This window comes from Danio aesculapii, chromosome 4 (genome assembly GCF_903798145.1).
Source record: "Danio aesculapii chromosome 4, fDanAes4.1, whole genome shotgun sequence".
Lineage (NCBI taxonomy): Eukaryota > Metazoa > Chordata > Actinopteri > Cypriniformes > Danionidae > Danio > Danio aesculapii.
This window is the reverse complement of record NC_079438.1, coordinates 26,335,944-26,348,633: the sequence shown is the minus strand read 5'-3', so window position 1 is coordinate 26,348,633 and position 12,690 is coordinate 26,335,944. Positions and strand designations below refer to the sequence as shown.

At 34.8% G+C, this 12,690-nt stretch overlaps 2 pseudogenes; one reads left to right on the top strand and one right to left on the bottom strand.

Annotated features, from left to right (window-relative positions):
- The window catches only part of LOC130223494 (oocyte zinc finger protein XlCOF6-like), a 170,541-nt pseudogene that overhangs the window by 115,956 nt on the left and 41,895 nt on the right, over positions 1–12,690 (bottom strand).
- On the top strand, positions 6,823–12,495 carry LOC130222320 (gastrula zinc finger protein XlCGF57.1-like; annotated as a pseudogene).

Genomic DNA, 12,690 nt, shown 5'->3' with positions numbered 1-12,690 from the left:
TGGTGTAGGTGGAGCAGGTTAATCACATTAAAAGTTCTGCATTGTGTAGATATGAAAGTGAACTCTTATCATTGAATTACCCTGTATAAACTGCCTATACAATAATTTTACTTGTGATGTAATTATTTTCTAATTATAAATATATAGCTGCATGACAGATTTAATAGTGGACTCCAGAAAGGTAAGACCAAAGCTTGAAATTGCACTATGTGAGTGCATGAGACCAATAGAAGATCAAAACATGAGCTATATGGAGCAATCGCTTGCTTTTAGCAACGTCTAATCATATTGTTTTATCCCACCTTATCCCACATTGAATCGACTGCATTGATTCCTTTGTCTATTAGGCTAGTTTCAATTTGATTTCAGAATGTCACTATGCAGAGTGAGTGCATTTTCCCTCCTTCTCCTGGTAAGGAGATAAAGCTGTATAATAGAATTAGTTATATTTCAGATAATATAAATCAAATATTAGCAACAAAAGACCAATTTCATAATGCTTTTAGTGTAAAAGACTTCAATTTTAAGCAAAACAGATGCTGAAGGACTGGATCAGATATATGGCACTTTACTCACACCTGATTACCTCTGCAGATTATACACAACATTTTACGGCACCTGGAATGAACACAAATGAGTTTGCAGTTACAGTGTTTCTCATCCATTTGTGATTAATGTACAAACAATTATCTACAAAGGCCAAAAGTAGCAAAAACAGTTTGTGACAGTATGTTATCGCTTTACTGTGTTAAAAGGAAAGGTTTTGTCACAGGGTATCTTATATATGCTTTTGTGTATGTTTATGCATATTTGTATGCACAAACACAAGTAATAATTATAGGGGAAAACATCTTTGTTACATACCAGGTGAATAAGAGGCATAGAGAGAGCTGAGCTGCTCACACATGTTCTGTTTAACTAAAAAACGAAGGGAGGAAAACAAAATTGGCACAGAAACAAGTTACATTTTGATCGTTAAAATCTATAGACACTTTTAGAAAGAAATAATTGACCTGTTAAGAGTGTGTTGACAGTCTTACAGAAACCAGTAATGTGCTGCATGTGCTTTAAAAGAAATAAAGGACTCTAAACTCACATAAAGAACAAGTTCAGTGAGAAATAAATAACTAAAACATTGCTAATAGTTAGCTCATGTCAATGTATTGACTGAACTTAACAAATAAAACCTCACTGTGAAGTTTAGAAATTGTTTCTTTCAACAAATGATAATATATCACTGTATCATAGGATAAGACTTACATAACTATTATATAAGTGAAATTATGAATGTGAATTTTCAAATCAAAGAACCTTAACATAAGTGTATCAACATTAACTACAAAATGCAGCAGCTAATATAAAAAAAAAAGCTTCCATCAATAGTCATATAAAAAAACAGCAACAAATCATATGATGATGGCTAAAGTCAACTTATTTTCCCAATACATCATTATTTCTCTGTAAAACTGGTTTGTAAAGCTGCTGAACTTCCCATCCCCCACAGTAATGTGTCTTGAGTCTTCACTGCTCTAAACTGCTCATTTGCATATTTATACCAGCATTAATGGGTGCCAATTGAGTCTTATCCAATCACATTCCAGATCCAGTAGCTTGGCAGGGTTGTATCTATATATTCCGGGTTCCTAACAGAATCTTCATTGGCTTATTATGCTATAAGAGAACAACTTTGGAGGACAAACTACGATTGTAAATTCCTACATTGGGATTATTACCAACAACAACATACAAAGAAAAACCCACTGGGGCCATTTCTCATCCCACTTCTTTATTGAAGACTGAAAAGGTAAGTTGCCCATTCTGAATTTACACTCAAATAACATCTGAATGCTAACATTATAATGTATCAAATCTAATCATGTGTGGATGTATTGTTCAATGTTGTATTAAGTTCTTCAGTCATTTTTAAAAGCCTCTTTACAACTATTTAGTTTTTTGTTTGTTTGTTTATTTGGTTATAAATATTGTTTTTATCCTGACAAATGGACTGTAGACCAAATAAGTTTCAACCTATTACATATATAGGTTGGAACCTGGCCAGCAATTTTGGAGAATTTGATGTTTCCCCATTCAAACATACAAAGAGGCAGTAACATGAGTGAATGCAAGTGAATGAGTTAAAGCTATGGATAAAATAAAGAAATGCAATCGTTTAAAGAAAATGCAACCTCTTTCCAACCTACCAGAAGGCAAAGATCTAGTAGGGGTAAATTGTTTTTTTTTATTAACATAAATAATGATGGTCTTACAAAACAGAAAGCAGATAAAGTATAAAGTGGAAAACGAGGGAGAAATGTATTAATAAGTCATGACTAAGAGTAAGTGGGGTAAAAAAGCTAAACAAAAAGACTTATTTTAGCGTGGTGGTGTGACGTCATAAGGCCGCGCCACTCTCACACTGTGATTGAAATGGAGACAGGTTTGTTTTAAAGCTTTTACACAGATGTAAACCGACAGATTAAAATTTCAGGTTGTTCATTTAATGCTAAATGTACCTGCTGTTGACAATATTATTTTAAGCCTTTATACAACGAAGTACTGTTTTACTCACAGTGAGGTCTATTGTTTGAATAAGATAGGATAAACTTTATTTGTCCCCGAGAGGAAATTATTGTGGAAATTAAGTGCTACACGTTGCTGTAAGCAGACAATAAAATAAATAAAACTAACAAAACAATTAAGAACAAACCTGAATAAAGTTTGAATAAAGTAACAGTAAAGTGTGTAATAAGTGTTTTAATGAAGGTTTAATTTAGAGCATAATGTCATTTCCACTCTAAGTATACATCATTATATATAAGAAATGGAGTTCTAGTTTTAATCAGCTCATTTGTGGCTATTGTTTCTTGCTCAGACTTACCTGATTTCTTTTTGTTAATTACTCTCAATAGAAAGTGTTGAAGAGAAGTTATTTTGTTTCTGTTCATTGTTTTATTTATTTTTTCAACAGGATAAAGTGTCCTGTTTAAAATAAACAAACGCAGAGAAAAACTCCTGCTGAACTGCTGAAGCGACTGATCTCCACACTGTTATAAAGATGGCGTTTATTAAAGAGGAGAGTGAAGATGTGAAGATTGAAGAAACATTCTCAGTCAAACATGAAGATCTGCAGGAACAAACAGGTTGGTTTTCATTCTAAAAGACCAACTCAGTCATTTGATCCTCATTCAGATATATTTTAATAATAAGAATGTGATGAGTGTGAGTGTGCTGCCTAGTTCTCCTAAACACACATAAGCACTCATTGAAAGACAGAAATGAGTTTCTTTCCTTCTACTTGTTCTCACGTCTTTTGTCTTTCGTTTTATGTATTATTATTCTCTCATCTTCTCTACCTTCTTATTATTAATGCTTCTTGTTCTCCTACTGTTTTGTAAAGTGTCCTTGAGCACTGGCGCTATATAAAATAAATAAAAACAATAAATTAAAAAAAGTTTAACTGAGCTGAAGATATTTGACCTACAGTATTCTCATAGAAGATATCTGCTATTACGGTGATAGTGTTGGCTTAGTACTTTCCATTTGCATATGTCATGTTGATCACAATTCCCCTTTTGTCATCAACCTCTCTATAGGTTTAAACTTGTTTCTAATAGTTGTTACTAGTTCTCACCGATAGTATCTAGAATTACATCATTATTATAATAACTAATTACCAGGTCTATTGTGTTTAAACAGGGTTTCTGTGGGGTCTTAAAATGTCTTAAATTCCAAAATCAAAATTTTAGGCTTTAAAAAGGCTTAAATTTACTGAAATATTGTGTTGTAGGTCTTAAATCTTTTTTAAACAAGTCTTCATTTTCCTTTGTTCGTGTTTTGCTACCCAATCTGGCCAAAACCCATACAATCACCATTGTGATTCAGTTCTGCATTGTGTAGATATGAAAGTGAACTCTTATCATTGAATTACCCTGTATAAACTGCCTATACAATAATTTTACTTGTGATGTAATTATTTTCTAATTATAAATATATAGCTGCATGACAGATTTAATAGTGGACTCCAGAAAGGTAAGACCAAAGCTTGAAATTGCACTATGTGAGTGCATGAGACCAATAGAAGATCAAAACATGAGCTATATGGAGCAATCGCTTGCTTTTAGCAACGTCTAATCATATTGTTTTATCCCACCTTATCCCACATTGAATCGACTGCATTGATTCCTTTGTCTATTAGGCTAGTTTCAATTTGATTTCAGAATGTCACTATGCAGAGTGAGTGCATTTTCCCTCCTTCTCCTGGTAAGGAGATAAAGCTGTATAATAGAATTAGTTATATTTCAGATAATATAAATCAAATATTAGCAACAAAAGACCAATTTCATAATGCTTTTAGTGTAAAAGACTTCAATTTTAAGCAAAACAGATGCTGAAGGACTGGATCAGATATATGGCACTTTACTCACACCTGATTACCTCTGCAGATTATACACAACATTTTACGGCACCTGGAATGAACACAAATGAGTTTGCAGTTACAGTGTTTCTCATCCATTTGTGATTAATGTACAAACAATTATCTACAAAGGCCAAAAGTAGCAAAAACAGTTTGTGACAGTATGTTATCGCTTTACTGTGTTAAAAGGAAAGGTTTTGTCACAGGGTATCTTATATATGCTTTTGTGTATGTTTATGCATATTTGTATGCACAAACACAAGTAATAATTATAGGGGAAAACATCTTTGTTACATACCAGGTGAATAAGAGGCATAGAGAGAGCTGAGCTGCTCACACATGTTCTGTTTAACTAAAAAACGAAGGGAGGAAAACAAAATTGGCACAGAAACAAGTTACATTTTGATCGTTAAAATCTATAGACACTTTTAGAAAGAAATAATTGACCTGTTAAGAGTGTGTTGACAGTCTTACAGAAACCAGTAATGTGCTGCATGTGCTTTAAAAGAAATAAAGGACTCTAAACTCACATAAAGAACAAGTTCAGTGAGAAATAAATAACTAAAACATTGCTAATAGTTAGCTCATGTCAATGTATTGACTGAACTTAACAAATAAAACCTCACTGTGAAGTTTAGAAATTGTTTCTTTCAACAAATGATAATATATCACTGTATCATAGGATAAGACTTACATAACTATTATATAAGTGAAATTATGAATGTGAATTTTCAAATCAAAGAACCTTAACATAAGTGTATCAACATTAACTACAAAATGCAGCAGCTAATATAAAAAAAAAAGCTTCCATCAATAGTCATATAAAAAAACAGCAACAAATCATATGATGATGGCTAAAGTCAACTTATTTTCCCAATACATCATTATTTCTCTGTAAAACTGGTTTGTAAAGCTGCTGAACTTCCCATCCCCCACAGTAATGTGTCTTGAGTCTTCACTGCTCTAAACTGCTCATTTGCATATTTATACCAGCATTAATGGGTGCCAATTGAGTCTTATCCAATCACATTCCAGATCCAGTAGCTTGGCAGGGTTGTATCTATATATTCCGGGTTCCTAACAGAATCTTCATTGGCTTATTATGCTATAAGAGAACAACTTTGGAGGACAAACTACGATTGTAAATTCCTACATTGGGATTATTACCAACAACAACATACAAAGAAAAACCCACTGGGGCCATTTCTCATCCCACTTCTTTATTGAAGACTGAAAAGGTAAGTTGCCCATTCTGAATTTACACTCAAATAACATCTGAATGCTAACATTATAATGTATCAAATCTAATCATGTGTGGATGTATTGTTCAATGTTGTATTAAGTTCTTCAGTCATTTTTAAAAGCCTCTTTACAACTATTTAGTTTTTTGTTTGTTTGTTTATTTGGTTATAAATATTGTTTTTATCCTGACAAATGGACTGTAGACCAAATAAGTTTCAACCTATTACATATATAGGTTGGAACCTGGCCAGCAATTTTGGAGAATTTGATGTTTCCCCATTCAAACATACAAAGAGGCAGTAACATGAGTGAATGCAAGTGAATGAGTTAAAGCTATGGATAAAATAAAGAAATGCAATCGTTTAAAGAAAATGCAACCTCTTTCCAACCTACCAGAAGGCAAAGATCTAGTAGGGGTAAATTGTTTTTTTTTATTAACATAAATAATGATGGTCTTACAAAACAGAAAGCAGATAAAGTATAAAGTGGAAAACGAGGGAGAAATGTATTAATAAGTCATGACTAAGAGTAAGTGGGGTAAAAAAGCTAAACAAAAAGACTTATTTTAGCGTGGTGGTGTGACGTCATAAGGCCGCGCCACTCTCACACTGTGATTGAAATGGAGACAGGTTTGTTTTAAAGCTTTTACACAGATGTAAACCGACAGATTAAAATTTCAGGTTGTTCATTTAATGCTAAATGTACCTGCTGTTGACAATATTATTTTAAGCCTTTATACAACGAAGTACTGTTTTACTCACAGTGAGGTCTATTGTTTGAATAAGATAGGATAAACTTTATTTGTCCCCGAGAGGAAATTATTGTGGAAATTAAGTGCTACACGTTGCTGTAAGCAGACAATAAAATAAATAAAACTAACAAAACAATTAAGAACAAACCTGAATAAAGTTTGAATAAAGTAACAGTAAAGTGTGTAATAAGTGTTTTAATGAAGGTTTAATTTAGAGCATAATGTCATTTCCACTCTAAGTATACATCATTATATATAAGAAATGGAGTTCTAGTTTTAATCAGCTCATTTGTGGCTATTGTTTCTTGCTCAGACTTACCTGATTTCTTTTTGTTAATTACTCTCAATAGAAAGTGTTGAAGAGAAGTTATTTTGTTTCTGTTCATTGTTTTATTTATTTTTTCAACAGGATAAAGTGTCCTGTTTAAAATAAACAAACGCAGAGAAAAACTCCTGCTGAACTGCTGAAGCGACTGATCTCCACACTGTTATAAAGATGGCGTTTATTAAAGAGGAGAGTGAAGATGTGAAGATTGAAGAAACATTCTCAGTCAAACATGAAGATCTGCAGGAACAAACAGGTTGGTTTTCATTCTAAAAGACCAACTCAGTCATTTGATCCTCATTCAGATATATTTTAATAATAAGAATGTGATGAGTGTGAGTGTGCTGCCTAGTTCTCCTAAACACACATAAGCACTCATTGAAAGACAGAAATGAGTTTCTTTCCTTCTACTTGTTCTCACGTCTTTTGTCTTTCGTTTTATGTATTATTATTCTCTCATCTTCTCTACCTTCTTATTATTAATGCTTCTTGTTCTCCTACTGTTTTGTAAAGTGTCCTTGAGCACTGGCGCTATATAAAATAAATAAAAACAATAAATTAAAAAAAGTTTAACTGAGCTGAAGATATTTGACCTACAGTATTCTCATAGAAGATATCTGCTATTACGGTGATAGTGTTGGCTTAGTACTTTCCATTTGCATATGTCATGTTGATCACAATTCCCCTTTTGTCATCAACCTCTCTATAGGTTTAAACTTGTTTCTAATAGTTGTTACTAGTTCTCACCGATAGTATCTAGAATTACATCATTATTATAATAACTAATTACCAGGTCTATTGTGTTTAAACAGGGTTTCTGTGGGGTCTTAAAATGTCTTAAATTCCAAAATCAAAATTTTAGGCTTTAAAAAGGCTTAAATTTACTGAAATATTGTGTTGTAGGTCTTAAATCTTTTTTAAACAAGTCTTCATTTTCCTTTGTTCGTGTTTTGCTACCCAATCTGGCCAAAACCCATACAATCACCAACAATCCATCTCAATAAAACTTTTTTTTAATTCAAAAGGGTCAAACACTATTTATCATTATGGTTTATTTATTTTCCTCACAATAACATTTGTTTAAACATGCTCCATGTATTTACTGCTGAGGACATCAACCTGGACAGATTGTTGTGCATAGGTTTAGTTTATTATAGTTTTTAAAACGTTTAAAACATTTTACAGTGTAGAAATAACAATAAATCATAGCAAGAAACATCCTAATACATAGTTACTAAATTGGAACTGAATTGACAGTAACAATTTACAGTTTTACAACTTTTTAGCCAAACATTCTACTCGCTATAACTGCAAAGATCACATGACACTGAAATCAGGATTAAAATATTTTTAAATTGTCCAGTGTGTGATTTAACGAAATATTCAGTTTTCCTTTTGTAATTGTGGTAATAGTATTGACAGTTTACAGTTTAAACATTTAAAATTTTAAATATTGCTTAATTATTATTATTTTTTTATATATATATTTTTGATTGCGCAATGATACATGATGGGAAAATAACTCACTAATTCAGACATCAATCATTTTTAGTAATTTAATCTTTGAATAAATAAATAAATAAATATTCAAAGTAAATAAATAATTAAAATAAATAATCAAAAATGTGACAATGTAACAATTTTTTAAAGCTGAAAAAAGGATGGCTTTGGTCACTAAATGTACCTGCAACTATAGAATCACCCATATAGTTCATGGAGAGCAACATGTTTTTGTGGAGTTTACTTGATAACTTGGCAAACATCACTTAAGCAAGCAAACACTGAGATAAATATAGTCTGCAATACAAATAATAGTTGTAAAATAAAAGTTAGTTTGCTTTTATTAAAATGACAGAGAACATTTAAAAAGATAAACACATTACTTTTAAAATGCTATAAATTATTTTACTACATTGTTGTCTTTTTATATATATATATATAAATTAAACTAATGCATTAAACTGTTAATGCAGCCAAGGGTAAGGACATTTAAATAAGATAAGTTAATGTGACGTAAACTTCATCATTTACTGTTACCCTTAAAGTATTTTAGTATCAGCTTAGCTAGGTATTTTAAGCCATCGAAACAGTACACAACGTTGCACAGCATACGCTAGGTCCAAAAAAAAATTAATAAATTTACCCCGCACAAACTTAGGCTCCGTTTACACTGTCAGGTCTTGATACAGAATTCTGATTTGTTGCCAATATCAGATTTTTTTTGTCTGTCCGTTTACACGTTCTTTTAATTGTGACCCATATCCAATTCATGTCTTTACACTTGCTGTACAATTTACGATGCATGCATAAACGTGGTTTCTAGCATCTGTGCCACACTAGCCATGATGGAAGAAACCGTCTTGTTTATAGCTCTGCGAAATATGCGAAGCGTAGTATAAGTAGTGAATGGTTGAGTCTAGATTTACCTCCACTCAGTTTACGTAATGGCATGGCCCTGATGTGTGTGTGTAGTTGAAGATGTAGCCTTTGCCTGTGTGCGCACTGGTGTTGTTGGAGAGAATAAAGTTGTTCTATGTGTAGCCCGCAGTGAGTGTATTAATAGCGATTAAAAAGCAAAAGTTACAACATGAAGTTCGGCCAACTTTAAAATGATTTTGAGGCGGAGGAGGAGGTGGGAAAGGGCCGTCATCGCAGCTTTCGATTATGGTTAATATGCTGTATGATGTCCTCCGCCATTCAGAGGAATGTGTGGGTACGAGAGAGATCTCAGGTCTGGTGGGAGCAAATTGTGGCGACTGACCACTTTCCTCCATGTTTCCTCTGTTGTTGTTGTTGTTGTTGTTGTTGTTTACTGCGTCGGAATCTCCACACACGCTTTTTCCTTCTACATCATTAAACCGCGGAGAAGCATCACATTGTCACAAGTTAATGATGAGAACAGAATGCCTCAATAAATCCGATCTGCCTGTGTACATGACAGTCGCATTGTCACATATCTGTTTTTTTCTGTTTACATGGTCATAGAACAGATCCGATCTGTGTCACATATGAGCAAAAAATCGGAATTGGGTCTCATTTAACTGGCAGTGTAAATGGAGCCTTAAACGTAACTTTAACGGTACACAAGCAAGAAGTGCTAAAAGTTAACTGATTTTGTATGTCTGTTTGACTATTTGACATTTGACTCTGTGCGAGTGGGCGTAACCGCCATAACTTGATTTTCAAGACAGCCTCACCGCAGCCAATCAATAGCGTTTGATCCGGGCACGTTAAGGATGCAGGTTTTCTAGCTCACTGACGTTGACAAGATTATACCCTTGGGTATTGAAATTTGGTACAGAACGAAAATTATTTTTTCGATACTCGATAGTATCGAGACGATTCGGTCGGTGCTTAAAAAGTATTGAACTCGATACCCAGCCCTACCTTTAGAACGTTATAACATCACTAAAAGCAGCATCGAAGCAGTCTCCTTTCAGTCAATCCACCTTATCACGGATATTGTCAGCCTGATCTGGTGTATTAATCAACTATTGTGGGTTCTGGAACTATTGTTATTTTACATTTAATGTGCCTCAAAATTTCAGTGTGTAGCCAATGTTTCCAGTGTCTTTTCAATTTTTAGCTTTTGAAGAGAGTTTTTAAGACTTAATGAAAACTAATGTTTTATTTCTTTATTTCAGACTTAATTGAAGAGAATGAGGGGAGTAAAGAGGAGAAACATCATGACAAAATTGACGAAAAAAGTCAATTACAGACTGATGGTATTTTGAAAAGGAGAGACAAGAATTGTTTCACCTGCACTCAGTGTGGAAAGAGTTTTGGAAGACAAAGCAGTCTTAAAATTCACATGAGGATCCACACTGGAGAGAAACCATTCACATGCACCCAGTGTGGGAAGACTTTCAGCCAAATATCAGCCCTTAGCAAACACAAAAAAATCCACACTGGAGAGAAATCTTTCACATGCACTCAGTGTGGGAAGAGTTTCAGCCAATCATCATCCCTTAATAGTCACATGAGGATCCACACTGGAGAGAAACCATTCACATGCACTCAGTGTGGGAAGAGTTTCAGCACATCATCATCCCTTAATAGTCACATGAGGATTCACACTGGAGAGAAACCATTCACTTGCACTCAGTGTGGGAAGAGTTTCAGCAAATCATCATCCCTTAATCTACACAAGATGATTCACACTGGAGAGAAACCATTCACATGCACTCTGTGTGGGAAGAGTTTCATCCAATCATCATCCTTTAATCTACACATGAGGATTCACACTGGAGAGAAACCATTCACATGCACCCATTGTGGGAAGAGTTTCATCCGCTCATCATCCCTTGATCTACACATGATGATCCACACTGGAGAGAAACCCTTCACATGCACCCAGTGTGGGAAGAGTTTCAGCCAATCATCACACCTTAATCAACACATGAGGATCCACACTGGAGAGAAACCATTCACCTGCACTCTGTGTGGGAAGAATTTCAGCCAACCAGCAAACTTTAATCAACACATGAGGATCCACACTAGAGAGAAACCATTCACATGCACTCTGTGTGGGAAGAGTTTCAGCCAATCATCATACCTTAATCTACACATGATGAGCCACACTGGAGAGAAACCATTCACATGCACTCAGTGTGGGAAGCGTTTCAGCAAATCGTCATACCTTAATCTACACATGAGGATCCACACTGGAGAGAAACCTTTCACATGCACTCAGTGTGGGAAGAGTTTCAGCCAATCATCACACCTTAAAAAACACATGAGAATCCACACTGAAGAGAAACCATTCACATGCATCCAGTGTGGTAAGAGTTTTAACTGCTCATCATCCCTTAATCAACACATGAGAATCCACACTGGAGAGAAACCATTCACATGCACTCACTGTGGGAAGAGTTTCAACCAACCATCAAACCTTAATCACCACATGAGGATCCACACTGGAGAGAAACCATTCACATGCAATCAGTGTGGGAAGAGTTTCAGCATATTATCATCCCTTAATATACACATGAGGGTCCACACTGGAGAGAAACCATTCACATGCACTCTGTGTGGGAAGAGTTTCAGCCAATCAACAAGCCTTAATGAACACATGAAGATCCACACCGGAGAGAAACCATTCACTTGCACTCAGTGTGGGAAGAGTTTCATCCGCTCGTCATCCCTTAATATACACATGAGGATCCACACTGGAGAGAAACCATTCAAATGCACTCAGTGTGGGAAGAGTTTTAACAACTCATCAAACCTTAACACATGAGGATCCACACTGGAGAGAAACCATTCACATGCCCTCAGTGTGGGAAGAGTTTTAAGTACTCATCAAACCTTAATCAACACATGAGGATCCACACTGGAGAGAAACCATTCACCTGCTCCTAAGCCGTGGTCACACTGGACTTTTCTCCCCATAGACTTCCATTCATATGCACGTGAATGCGTCAGACCGGAAACGCAAGTTCTTGCATCAAGTTTCGCAGTTCACTTCTTTGCAAAGTTCAAGCTTGGTGAACTCTGACCTGCGAAATCGCATCACTTGACTGTGTCAGACCAATCGAAGATCAAAACATGACCTCGCTGGACCAAAATGTAAAATATGGACCAATCGCTCACTTTTTTTTAAATGTCTAATCATCTTGTTTAATCCTGCCCCTTTTCGCAGAGCTGTACAACAGAATTTTGTATGCTCAAATTCTAGTGTGACCGCAGATTCAGTGTGAGATGAGTTTCAGCAACTCCTCAGACCTTAAACACATGAAGATCCACACTGCTGTGAAAGAGTATATGTGCTTGAGTGTGAAAAAGATTTTTATTACAGCTCCAAAATTGAAACTGCACCAGACAATTCACACTGGAGAGACCGTACAATTGTTCACACTGTTACAAGAGGTTTAATCAGTGAAAACATATGAAAACACAGAAGAGGATTCCCACTGGAGAGAAACCATACAGATCTGATCAGTGTCTACAGAGTTTCGC